Source organism: Saimiri boliviensis, chromosome 4 (genome assembly GCF_048565385.1).
Source record: "Saimiri boliviensis isolate mSaiBol1 chromosome 4, mSaiBol1.pri, whole genome shotgun sequence".
NCBI classification, from domain to species: domain Eukaryota; kingdom Metazoa; phylum Chordata; class Mammalia; order Primates; family Cebidae; genus Saimiri; species Saimiri boliviensis.
This window is the reverse complement of record NC_133452.1, coordinates 54,763,631-54,778,329: the sequence shown is the minus strand read 5'-3', so window position 1 is coordinate 54,778,329 and position 14,699 is coordinate 54,763,631.

Genomic DNA, 14,699 nt, shown 5'->3' with positions numbered 1-14,699 from the left:
GGATCTCGTGATTGGAGAGAGACATAACTTGCCACCTAAAAGTTCATTACTTATCACCTCACTGGGTTTGGAGAAAGTTTTTAAGAATATTTTAAACAAAATTTTATTTTAGCAGAACGTTGGACTGCATGAATGCTTCCTACTTTTGAACTGCATGACTTTTTAAAGCATGTATTAATTCTTCTGTTATATTCAACTTTTTAAAAAATTAAGTAAAATGTTTTAATCTTACAGCAGTTTTAGTATACAGACAGTTTTCCTTGGAAAAAAGACATTGTTAGGTTATCATTACTCAGAATAACAAAGGCAGTAAGTCATTTTTTATTCAAATACTAATCTGATTAAGGTTTAGAAGGTTCAAGCAATAAAAAACAGAAAATTCATAATAAATATATTCTGGGGTCAGAATGTAAGTATTTTATTTATGGTATCTACCTTATTTATAAATTAAAACTGATTCTTACAGGAATCGAATAATTTAAAAGGATGCAAGTAATTTACTGAGCAAAACTCTGCTTCAGGTCAGACTTTCAGTCTTCACAAAATCCCAAAAATGTGATTTCAATATTCATTATACTAAAACAAAGAAAACCAATTAAAATAATGTTGCACTGACAAATTAAAGTTTGTGTTTTAATTCTCCCTGATACCATTAACATTGTAGATTATTAAAAGTAAAATACTTTTGGAAATCCAATTTATTTTCATTCTTTCAGGTCATTTTCTTTTTTGTATTCTTCTCAAGTTGGGAACTACATGAAAACTGGCTTTTCTTTTTTGTTTGAAGCCTATTTATTTTCTGTTTTTCTAAATGCAGTATAATAGTTTTATAAACAAAGTTGGAAAAAAATTTAAATAAACCTTTACATAATAATGTTTAAAATGTTCAAGAACATTTTTTACAAACTTTTAAAAAATATTCATTGAGTTCTTTCATTGACTAAAAATTGCAATAAATAAAATAATAATATTTATGAAAATGAGCCACCTGAAGTTTGAAATATAATAAACTCTCATTGTCAAAGAGAAATATCAGCTTTAAAATGGTAATGACTTGTAAAGAGAGACCATACATGTAATGGTATTTAAAGACCATAGAAAAGGAATATATGTTTCTAAGAATTAATAAAAACAACCATGTTGTTATGTGGATTATTTTTCTTGGCATTAAAAGTAATATTAGGCTGGGCGTGGTGGCTCATGCTTGTAATCCCAGCACTTTGGGAGGCAGGGGCAGGAGGATCACAAGGTCAAGAAATAAAGATCATCCTGGCCAACGTAGTGAAACCCTGTCTCTACTAAAAATACAAAAATTAGCCGGGCCTGGTGGCATGTGTCTGTGAGGCGGAAGAATCACTTGAACACAGGAGGCAGAGGTTGCAATGAGCTGAGATTGTGCCACTGCACTCCAGCATGGCGACAGGGAAAGACTCCATCACAAAAAAAGAAAAAGTAATATTAAAACAAATTATATAATGATAATGTAGAAAAGTATAGAGAATAAATGATGTATAATAAATGTATTTATATATATTTCCATATATTAAAACTGCAAATATTTTGATGTATTTTCTTTGGGATATATTTCTAATTTTCTCAGTACTTCAAATATAGTTTTTAATCAACTGTTTTTTACTTAACATTATATGTCATTAACACTTTCTAATATATCATTAGGAATTCTTTGGAAATGTTTTTTTTTTAATTGCATGTTATTATGAAAAATAAACAAAATAGTATTTTTCCCTTATTCCTGGGTTTATGGCATTTCTATTATCTTGTTTCATATTTTTGATATTAATATAAACACTGAACAAATCCATCAAAAATGGGTAAAAGTTATGAACAGACATGTAAAGGAAGACATACATTTATGTGGTCAACAAACATATGAAAACAATCTCAACATTACTGACCATTGGAGAAATGCAAATCAAAACCACAATGAGATAGCATCTCACTGTAGTCAAAATCATGATTATTAAAAAGTCAAGAAGCAATATATTCTGACAAGGCTATGGAGAAATAGGCATGCTTTTACACTGTTTGTGGGAATGTAAAAGATCTACAACCAGAAATACCATTTGACCCAGTAATCCCATTACTGAGTATTTACCCAAAGAACCGTAAATCATTCTACAGTAAAGACACATGCAAATGCATGTGTATTGCAGCACTCTTCACAATAGCAAAGACATGGAATCACCCAAATGCCCATCAATGATAGACTGGATAAAGAAAATGTGGTACAAATACACCATGGACTACTATGCAGCCATGAAAATGAATGAGATCGTGTCTTTTGCAGGGAAATGGATGGATTTGGAAGCCATCATCCCCAGCAAACTAACATAGGAACAGAAAACCAAACACTGCATATCCCTCACTCATTAGTAGGAGCTGAACAATGAGAACACATGGACACAGTGAGGGGAACAACACATACCAAGGACTGTCAGGAGCTGGGAAACAAGAGGAGGGAGAGCATTAGGACAAATACCTAATGTAGGCAGGGCTTAAAAATTAGATGATGGATCGATAGGTGCAGCAAACCACCATAGCACATGTATATCTATGTAACAAACCTGCATATTCTGCACATATATCCTGGAGCTGAAAATAAAATAAAATAGTAAATATCTGATATGGTTTGGCTGTGTCCCCATTCAAATATAAACTTGAATATATCTTCCAGAATTCTCATGCGTTGTGGGAGAGACCCAGGTGGAGGTACTTGAATCATGGGGGCTGATCTTTCCCATGATATTCTCACAATAGTGTATAAGTCTCATGAGATCTGATGGGTTCATGAGGAGTTTTTGCTTTTGCTTCTTCCTCATTTTCTTTGGCTACTGCAATGTAAGAAGTGCTTTTTGCCTCCCGCCATGATTCTGAGACCTCCCAGCCATGTGGAACTGTAAATCAAATTAAACCTCTTTTTTCTTACCAGTCTCATGTATGTCTTTATTAGCAGCATGAAAATGAACTAATACCGTAAATTGGTACCAGGAGTGGGGTGTTGATGAAACGATACCCCAAAATGTGGAAGTGACTTTAGAACTGGGTAACAGGTAGAGGTTGGAACAGTTAGAGGGCTCAGAAGAAGACAAGAAAATGTGGGATATCTGGAACCTCCTTGTGATTTGTTGAATGGCTTTAACAAAAATGCTGATAGTGATACGAACAATAAGGACTAGGCTGAGGTTGTCTCAGATGGAGATGAGGAACTTCTTGAGAACTAGAGCAAAGGTAACTATTGTCATATTTTAGCAAGGAGACAAGTGGCATTTTGCCCATGCTCTAGAGATGCTTTAGTGTATCTGGTGGAAGAAATTTCTAAGCAGAAAAGCATTCAAGAGGTGACCTGGATACTGTTAAAAACATTCTGTTTTAAAACAGGAACATCATAAAAGTTCAGAAAATTTGCATCCTGATGATGCAGTAGAAAAGACAAACCCATTTTTTGAGGAGATCAAGCCAGCTGCATAAATTTGCATAAGTAGCAAGGAGCCTAATGTTAATCTCAGGACCATGGGGAAAATGTCTGCAGGCCATGTCAGAGACCTTCACAGCAGTGCCTGCTATCAAAGGCCTGAAGGCTCAGGAGGAAAAGTGGTGTCCATGCTGTGTGTCAGTGTTCATGCTGTGTGCCAGCCCCAGTGTCTGCATGCTGTGTGCAGCCTAGGGACTTAATGTTCTGCATCTCAGACACTCTAGTAGTGGCTGAAAAGAGCCAATGTAGAGCTTAGGCCATGGCTTCAAAGACTGCAAGACTCAAGCCTTGGCAGCCTCCACATGATGTTGAGCCCATAGATACACAGAAGTCAAGAATTGAGATTTGGAAACCTCTGCCTAGATTTCAGATGTATAAAAAGATGTCCAGAAAAAGTTTGCTGCAGTGACAGGGCTCTCATGGAGAACCTCTACTAGGGCAAGGTGGAAGGGAAATGTGAGATGGGAGCTCCCACACAGAGTCCCTACTGGGGCACTGCCTAGTGGAGTTGTGAGAAGAGGGCCATTATTCTCCAGACCCCACAATGGTAGATCCACTGACAGCTTGCACTCTGCACCTGGAAAAGCCAAAGACACTCAACGCCAGTCCATGAAAGCAGCTTTGAGAGAAGTTGTACCCTGCAAAGCCACCAGGGTGGAGCTGTCCAAGATCATGGGAACGCACATCTTGCATCAACGTTACCTGGATATGAGATCTGGAGTCAAAGAAGATCATTTTGGAGCATTGAGATTTGACTGCCCTGCTGGATTTTAGAATTGCATGTGCCCTTTAACCCCTTTATTTTGGTCATTTTTTTTTTTTTTCCATTTGGAATGACTGTATTTACCCAATTTCTTTAACCCCACTGTATCTGGGAAGTAACTAACTTGCTTTTGAATTTACAGGCTCATAGGTGGAAGGGACTTGCCTTGTCTCAGATGCGACTTTGGACTTCGGACTTTTGGGTTAATGCTCAAATGAGTTAAGACTTTGAAGGACCATTGGGAAGGCCTGATTGGTTTTGAAATGTGAGGACAGGAGAATTGGGAGGGGCCAGGGGTGGAATGATATGGTCTAGCTCTGCCCCACCCAAATCTCAACTTGAATTGTCTCTACCAGAATTCTCACATGCTGTGGGAGGAATGGAGGGGGAGATAATCGAATCATGGGTGCAGGTCCTTACCGTTCTATTCTCATGACGGTGAATAAGTCTCATGATATCTGATGGTTTTATCAGGGATTTCTGCTTTTGGTTCTTTCTCATTTTCTCTGGCTGCCATGATGTAAGATGTGCCTTTCATTTTCTGCTGTGATTCTGAGACCTCCTTAGCCATGTGGAACTGTAAATCAAATTAAAACTCTTTTCCTTCCCAGTCTTGGGTATGTCTTTGTCAGCAGCATGAAAATGGACTAATACAATTCTATATTATTCAAAAAAATTTATAAATATTTTTTCCCACATAAACGCTACACAGTTATGTGAAGGTGAGTTTTACAAGCATATTTATAAGTAAGAGTAGTTAATACATATATTAACAGTCAGATTGTTGTATCAATGTTATATAATAAACCTACTGATTTCTTAATTGGAAGCTGGTATTTTTGTAAATGGAATTACTTGTTTCTTGAGAGTTTAATGCAATTTATAGTTAAAACAATCTGGCTCTGAAGTCTCTTAAACAGGAAGTATTTAGATTTTTTTAAAGATATGTAGTAACTATTTGCCTTTTAATTTTGCCTATTTCTAAGTTTTTTACAGAAATTGTCCATTTTTAATCACCAAATTTATTAACACAGAAATATAGTGTGTACTGTATAAAAAGTATAGTTACTTTTCCCCCTTAGTCTAATTTTGTTTATTTATGTTTCCTGGCTCAAAACTGTATATAAGCCACTCTCCTATTCTAGTAAACCTCTATCCCCAGTCTTTCCTTGTCTGCTTCATCCGTGATATCTCAGCCTGAATGACATCTCCTCAAGGAAGTTCCTTGATTTTTCCACCTGTCTTGTTCAGAATCCTGTTTGTTTATTGCATTCATCTTTTCTAATTATTTAGGAATGTTTGCTCTTTCGGTTTTTTTCTTCCAGGGATCATAGCTGTCTATTCATTACTATACTCCTAGTGCCTATCATACTACCTGACACAATATTTGTATTATAGATGCCCAAAAATATTTGTTGAATGAATTAACAAATAATAGAGTTACGGCTGGGCACGGTGACTCATGCCTGCAATGCCAGCACTTTGGGAGGCTGAGGTGGGTAGATCACCTGAGGTAGGGAGTTTGAGACAACCTGACCAACATGGAGAAACCCAATCTCTACTAAAAGTAAAAAAAAAAATTGCCAGGTATGGTGGTATAATGCTAGTAATCCTGGCTACTTGGGACACTGAGGCAGGAGAATTAATTGAAACCAGCAGGTGGAGGTTGTGGTGAGCTGAGATCATGCCATTGTACTCTAGCCTGGGCAATAAGAGTGAAACCTTGTCAAAAAAAAAAAAAAAAAAAAAAAAAAAAAAAAAAAAAAAAAAAAGAAAAAAAAAAGAAAAAAGAAAAAAAGAAAGAAAGAAAAAGACAAAACCACCAAATAATAGAGTTACAATATCTGGTATATAAACTATGGAATCTGAGTTCTGACCTTTATCTACCTATACAGAATACAGTATTTGAATTCCAAAGGCTTACCCTCAACTGATCTTGAGTCTCACATGAGATAATTAAAAATCATTTTTAAAAACTAAGAAATAATACAATGAAGGTAGTTTTCTGAAGCAAAGTTAAGAAGAAATATAAATCTCTTTCCCAAGTAATTCATCCCTATTTAAACATTTTATCGTTTTTTCAAATGATGAAGAAAATATCACCATGTTATTCAGACATATGCCTGAATCATGTTTAAGTTACATTTTCTTCAAGGCATAAATTTAATTTAAAAGTCAGAAATAGCCAACAGAGTCATTTTGTTAACTTTATTGATTTAATCTTAAGAAAGAATGTAAAAATTTGATTTATTTTTTATATTAATTTAAGTTCAAATTGAAGGTAGTTTTTAAGTCCAAAACTGTTTTATGTCACAAAATAGTTACCATCATTTCATTAGTTGGAATCTACTCAGATTTTCAAAGAAAAAAAGAGAGTAAAATGGATGCATAGATTGAGTTTTAGAAATCATTTTATGTGATATATACAATAAATGTTATGCAATAATATATCTTCGATATGAAGGATTAAATTATGTGATATTTCTCAGTTGGGAGAGTTCAGCATAGTCTTTCAGATAAATCACTTTACAAACTTTGGTAGGGTGAGAGAAACTATATTCTGAGCCTAAGGAAAATTGTTTTGGCTTTTCATATAACTTTTTTCATTATGTACACCATTCTGTAAATTTCCTTTAGCCATTCTGGTACAGTTACAGAGGTAAAATTTTTCTTATATTTTTTTTCCATTCTATATCCATTTAATAAAGTGTCTTCTAGGCAATTGGCTAAAAAAAATTAATTTCTCCTTTTTTTTCTGTTTTTCCTAACAATGGGCTCAGTTTGAGAAAATTTTATATACTTTATAGGTATTAATCATTATGTACTACAAATAGTCCTAGGATTTTTTATACAAATATCTGAGTGTACATTGTTTTCTCAATCCAATTTGGGAAACTGAACCTCTGCATTTCTATTTAGAGAAGAAAAAGATGTAATGCATTGTATTCACCATAGACATCAAGTGTATATATACATTTATGCTCTGGCAACTTATTCTCAGGTTATACAGAATAGATTGCATATTTTTCACCTTTTTATAATTTATTCTAAAGCACATATGCAAACAGTACTATAACCTTTGTAGTAGGAAATTTATCTCTAGGTAATATTCCCATCCTGTCAGAGCCATCCAGCTAAGTGATATTGATGGGACTTTAATGATATAAATTAATTACAGGGTTGAGTTGTTTCACACCATTGTGTGCCACTGTGTTGTCACACTGCTTTCAGCTTCAGTGCTCCCTGCCACTTGTCTCTCAAGAAAGTTTTGCTTGTAACTGAAGCATATGCATGTTTATCTCAGTTTCAACATATGTGTGAGTATAGGAGAGAGGATTCCATTTTGCTGATCCAGCTTGTGATTACTGCTTAGCTTTTCAAATCACTTTTGTTTTTCTATGTCTATTTATATTTTCCAGGACATATTTCATTAAAAGGGACATTTAAAACACCAAAGAAGGCACTTTAGAGCTGTTTCTGGCCATTCATTAAACACAATAAAGATAACATCAAATATGTTAACCTTCAAAATATTATATTTATAGTATAATAGATGCAAGTTAATCTACATTCAAGTACAAAATATTATAATTAATCTGTAGTCATAGAAAGAATATTATTGTAACATGGTGATCCTTTAAAATCACAAAATTTTGAAGTATTTATGAGCAGGGATGGGTAGAGAGTTAAGAATGAAAAAAATAAGGAAATAGATTATGTATCAAGGTATTATGGAAATGTTTTAAGCTAATAAATGAAGTATGGAAATAATTAAAATCTGGGTGATGGTTTTCTTATTTTAAAACCAGAGAAGTTTTAATAAAATCATTGGAGAAGAAGATTAAGGAAGAATCTTAGAAAACACTGAAGAAAGGAAGGAAGGAAGGAAGGAAGGGAGGGAGGAAAGGAGAGTACTGAACATTTCAAGACGGGATAATTATACTTACCACATGCTATGCACTTGTATCTGTTTTGTAATAGTACAGTTTATTTTTATAGCAGTTTTAGGTTCCAGAAAAATTGAACAGAAAGAACAGAGAGTTTCAACATACTCTCTCCCTTCACATATGCACAACCTCTCCCACTATCAACATTCTGCACCAGAGTGGCACGTTTCTTACAATTGATGAACTCACATTGACACATCATTATCACACGAAGTCCACAGTTTCCATTAGCATTCACCCTTGGTGTTGCACATTCTATGGGTTTTGGTAAACATATAAATGACATGAATCCACCATTGTAGTATTTCACAGAATAGTTTCATTAGCCTAAAAATCCTCAGTGCTCTGCCTATGCATCCCTCCTTCTCCACTAACTACCAGCAAGCACTAATATATTTACCTCAGTTTTTGCCTTTGCTGGACTGTTATATAGTAGGAATCATACAGAATGCAATAATTTCTGATTGACTTTTTTTCTTAGTAAAATGCATTTAAATTTCCTCCATGTCTTCTTGTGACTTGATGGCTCATTTGTTTTTAGCATTTAATAGCATTCATTTTCTGGAAATACCAGTTTATCCATTCACCTATTAAAAGACATCTTGGTTCCCTCCAGTAACTGGCAATTATGTAGAAAGCATCTACAAATATCTGTGTGCAGGTTTTTATTCATACATAAATTTTCAATTTATTTGAGTAAATACTAAGGAGCACAATTGCTAAATCATATAAAAAATATCCTTAGTTTTGTAAGAAACTGTCAAACTATCTTCCAAATATCAGAAGACATTGAAGAAAGAAAGGAAGGAAGGAAGGAAGGAAAGAAGGAAGGAAGAAAGGAAAGGGAAGGAAGGCAGGCAGGCTATACAATTTTGCATTTCCATCAGCAATAAATCAGAGTTCCTGTTGCTCTATATCCTTACCAGAATTCGGTGGTGTCAACATTTAGAATTTTTGTCATTCTAATAGATGTATAGTGGTATCTTACTGCTGTTTTAACATGCAACTCGCTAATTACATGACATCGAACATATTTTTATATACTTATTTGCCATCTGTGTATCTTCTTTTGTGAGGTGTCTGCTCAGAACATTTTTCCATTTTCATATTGTATTGTTCACTTGGTTATTTTTGAGTTTCAAGACTTCTTTGTATATTTGGTACAACAGTCCTTTATCAGATAATATTTTTTGCAAACATTTCCTCCTATTCTGTGGCTTGTCTTCTCATTCACTTGACAGTATCTTTCACAGAGCATAAGTTTTTAATTTTAATAAAGTCCAGCTTATCAATTCTGTCTTTCAACAACTGTACCTTTGGTCTTGTATCTAAAAGGTTATTACCATACGTATTCCTACGTTCTTGGATTGCTGTAAAGAACTATTTGAGTAATTTATAAAGAAAAGGGGTTTAATTGGCTCATGGTTCTGCAGAATGTACAGAAAGCAAGGCTGAAGAGGCCTCAGGAGACTTACAATCATGTTAGAGATAAAGGAAAAGTAGACACTCCTTCATGGCTGAAGCAGGATGAAGAGACATGAAGGAGGAGGTGCTATACACTTTTATAAGCAACCAGATCTCATGAGAACTCACTTACTATTATGAGAACAGCAGTGAGGAAATCTTTGCCCCATGATCCAATCACCTCCTACAAGGCCCCTCTTCCAATATTGGTGATTACAATTAGATATTAGATTTGGGCAGGGGACACAGATCCAAAGTATATGATTCTGCTCCTGCCCCCTCCCAAATAGCATGTCCTTCTCATATTTCAAAATATGATCATACCATCCCAACAATCCCCCAAAATCTTAACTCATTCCAGCATTAACTCAAAAGTCCAAAGTCCAAAGTCTCATCTGAGACAAGGCTAACCCCTTTCACCTATGAGCCTGTAAAATAAAAATAAAAATATGCTAGTTACTTCCAAGATACAATGGGGATACAGGAATTGGGTAAATACTCCCTTTCCAAAAGGGAGAAATTGGCCAAAACAAAGGAGCTAAAGGCCCTATGCAAGCACAAACCCCAGCAGATCAGCTGTTAAATCTTAAAGCTCTAAATAATCTCTTTTGACACCATGTCTCACATCCAAGTCACACTGTTGCTAGGAGTGGACTCACAAGGTCTTGGGCAGCTCCACTCCCGTGGCTCTTTAGGATTCAGCTCCCATGGCTGCTCTCAAGGCCTGGCTTTGTGTGCCTGTGGCTTTTCCTGGTGCGAGGTGCAAGCTGTCAGAGGATCTACCATTCTGGAGTATGGAGAACCGTGGCCCTCTTCTCATAGCTCCACTAATCAGTGCCCCATTGAGGACTCTGTGTGGGGGCTCCAACCCCACATTTCCCCTCTGGTATTCCATGAGGGCTCCACCCATGCAGCAGGCTTCTGCCTAGACATCCATACATCTACTGATATCTAGGCAAAGGCTCCAACACCTCAACTCTTGCCCTCTGACATCCACAGTCTTAACACTCTGTGGAAGCTGCCAAGGATTTTGGCTTGCACCCCCTGGAGCAGTGACCTGAAATATATCTAGGGCCCTTTTCCCATCAGTGAGCTTGAGTGGCTGGGATGCAGGAAGAAGTGTTCTGAAGTTGCACAGGGCAGCAGGGTCCTGGGCCCAATCCATGAAACCATTCTTCCCTCCTAGGCTTCTGGGCCTGTAATGGGATGGTCTGCTGCAAAGGTCTACAAAATGCCTTGAGGCATTTTCCTCCATTGTCTTGGCTATTAACATTTGACTTCTTTTTAATTGTGCAAATTTCTGCAGGCTGGCTTGAATTTCCCCTCAAAAAACGTGTTATTCTTTTCTACCACATGGCTAGGCTGCAAATTTTTAAAACTTTTACATTCTGCTTCCTCTTTAAATATTAGTTCCACTTTTAGGTCATTTCTTTTCTCACACATATGACCATAGGCTTTTAGAAGCAGCCAGATCAAATCTTGAATGCTTTGTTGCTGACAAATTTCTTCCCCCAGATATACTAAATTATATCTCTCAAGTTCAAAGTTCCACAGATCTCTAGGGCAGGGGCATGATGCCTCCAACCTCTTTGCTAATGCATAACAAAAGTGACCTTTGCTCCAGTTCACTAAGTTCCTAATCTTCATATAAGACCACTTCAGCCTGGGCTTCATTGTCCATATCACTATTAGCATTTTGGTCACAACAATTCAACAAGTCTCTAGAAAGTTCCAAACTTTCCTTCATCTTCCTGTCTTCTGAGCCCTCCTAACTGTTTCAACCTCTGCTTGTTATACAGTTCCAAAGTTGTTTTCACATTTGCAGGCATCTTTATAGCAGTACGAATTTTCTTTATTAGTCTTTTCTTGGATTGCTGCAAAGAACTACATGAGACCGGGTAATTTACGAAGAAAAGAGATCTAATTGTCTAATGGTTCCACAGACTGTACAGGAAACATGGCAGAGGAGGTCTTAGGAAACTTAAAGTCATGATGAAGAGGAAGCAGACACATCCTACATGGCTAAAGTAGGAGGAAGGGACAGTGAATGGGGCCGTGCTGAACACTTTTATAAACAATTATATCTCATGAGAACTCACTTTTATGAGAACAGCAAGGGGGAAGTTCACCTTTGTGATCCAATAACTTCTCACAAGGCACCTCCTGTAACATTGGGATTAAGTTGAATATATAGATCAAATTGAGAGGAACTAACATCTTGACAATATTGAATCTTCCTATCTGTGTCTTCATTTATTTAGCACTTCTTTGATATCTTTTATCAGTTTTATAGATTTTCTCATATAGATCATATATTTTTTTAGATTCATGTCTAAATATTTCATTTTCAAAAGTAAATGGTAATGTGTTTTTAAATATAAATTGCTGATATATCAAAAAGTGATTGATTTTTGTATTTAACCTTGTATCCTACAACCTTATTCTAATCATTTATTAGTTTCAGGAATCTTTTTGTTTATTCTTTTAGATTTTAACACAAACCATCATGTCATCTTTGAAAAAAGACAAATTTATTTCTTCCTTCCCAGTCTGTATGTCTTTTATTTCATTTTCTTGTCTTATGGCATTAGCTGGGATTTCCTGAACAATGTTGAAATTGAACAGTGAGAAGAAACATCCTTGCCTTGCCTTGATCTTAACAGAAAAGTTTTTATTTTCTCATCATTATGCATGATGTTAATTGTAGGGTTTTTTGGTAGGTATTTTTAAACAAATGAAGGAAGTTCCCCTTTATTTCTAGTTTGCTGAGAGTTCTTAGTATTAATAAGTGAGGGATTTTGTCAAATGCTTTTTTTGTATCTATTCGTAGAATCATGTGAATTTTTTCTTTAGCCTGTTGATGTGATGAATTACATTAATTCATTTTCAAAGGTAGAACCAGCCTTGTGTATCCCACTTGATCATGGTGCAAAATGCTAGCCTCACAGAACTAATTAGGAAGAAGTCACTGTTTCTGTCTTCTGAAAGATACTTTAGAGAATTTGTGTAATTTCTTTCTTTAATACTTGATAGAATTCAACAGTGAAGCCAGCTAGGTCTGCTGCTTTTTTTTTTTTTTTTTTTTTTTTTTTTTGAAGGTTATTCAATATTGATCAGCTAGGTTTATTTAAACTGTCTATTTCTTCTTGTGTGAGTTTTCATATAGTTTATCAGATTTGTGGGCATAGAGATCTTCATAATCCTTTACTATCTTTTAATGTCCATGAGATCCAAGGAACTATTCCATTTTTCACTTTTTTTTTTTTTTTTTTTTTTTTTAGATGGAGTCTTGCTCTGTCAGCAGGCTAGAGTGCAGTGAGGTGATCTCTGCTCACTGCAACCTCTGACTCTGGTTCAAGCAATTCTCCTGCCTCATCCTCCCAAGTACCTGGGATTAAAGGTATGTGCCAACACACCCAGCTAATTTTTGTCTTTTTAGTAAAGACAATTTTTCACCAGGTTGGCCAGGATGGTCTTGATCTCCTGACCTCTAGCCTCAGCCTCACAAAGTGCTGGGAATACAGGCATGAGCCACCAAGCCTGGCCTTTCCTTTTTCACTTTTAATGTAATTGATGTCTTCTCACTTTTTTCTTAGTTAGCCTAAGACTTATTAATTTTATTGATGTTCTCAAAATGTCAGATTTTAGTTTTGTTTTCTCTGTTGGTTTTCTGTTTTCAATTCTCTTGTTTTTTCTTCTAATTTATACTTTTTCTTTTTTTCCTGCTTACTTTGTATTTAATAGACTTTTCTTTTTTCTAGTATCCTAAAGTAGAAACTTAGAAGACTGGTTATTTCATCTTTCTTCTTTTCTAATATATGCATTTAATGCTATAACTTTTCATTTGACACTGAAGATTATTGGAATGAGTGGATAAATATCCACCATATTTGTTACCATTTTCTATTTGTTGCTGTTGTTTTCTATTCCTATTTTTGTCTTCCATACTTGTTCTATCTTTCATGGTTTTAATTAAGCATATATACATATATATGTATATATATGTAAAAAACTTTATTAGTGGTTGCCCTAGGGTTTGCAATATACAGTTACAACTAATCCAAGTCAATTTTAAAACAATATTATACTACTTAATGGGTCATGCAAGGTATCTTACAATAACAATATATTTCTAATTTCTTCCTTCTGTCCCATGTATCATTGCTGTTATTCATTTCACTGATATGTAAGTATAGATAATCACATTTATATATATAAGCACACACAAGAAAATACATTTTACTATCATTGTTGAACAAAATGTTTTCAAGTAGATAATTAAGAATGAGAAAATAATCATTTTTATTTTATATTTGCTCATTAATTCTATGATGCTATTCCTTTATGTATTTACAAGTTTCTGACCTATATCATTTTACTTCCCTCTGAACTTCTTTTAAAATTTCCTGTAAGACAGGTCTATGGGCAACAAATTCCTTCTATTTTTTTGTTAATCTGAAAAGTATTTATTTCTCTTTTACTGTTGAAGAATAATTTTGCAGGATAGAGAATCCCAGTTCAGTGGGGGTTTTTTCCCCTCCAAATCTTTACATATATCACTCGTCTCTTTCTTTGCTTGCATGGTTTCTGAGAATTACAGTGTTGTTCTTATCTTTGCTTCTCTATGGATAAGGTTGCCTTTCCTTACACCCAGCTTCTTTCTGTGTTTTTTTTTTTTCCATTGTTACTTTATGAAGTTTAAATATGATATGCTTAAGTGTAGAGTTTTTTTTGTTTGTTTGTTTTTTGCTATATATTCAACTTGATGTTCTCGGAACTTCCTGGGTCTGTGATTTTGTGTTTGATATTAATTTGAAGAAATTCTCACTCTTTTTTGCTTTAAATATTGCTTTTCTTTATCTCTGTCTTCTTATTCTGGTGTCTATTATATGTATGTTACACCATTTATAGTTGTTCTGCAGTTCTTGGATACTCTGTGTTTTAAGTTTTTTTTTCTCTTTGCTTTTCAGTTTTGGAAATTTCAATTTTCATGTGTCCTCAAGCTCAGAGATTCTTTTCTTGGCTGTGTTCA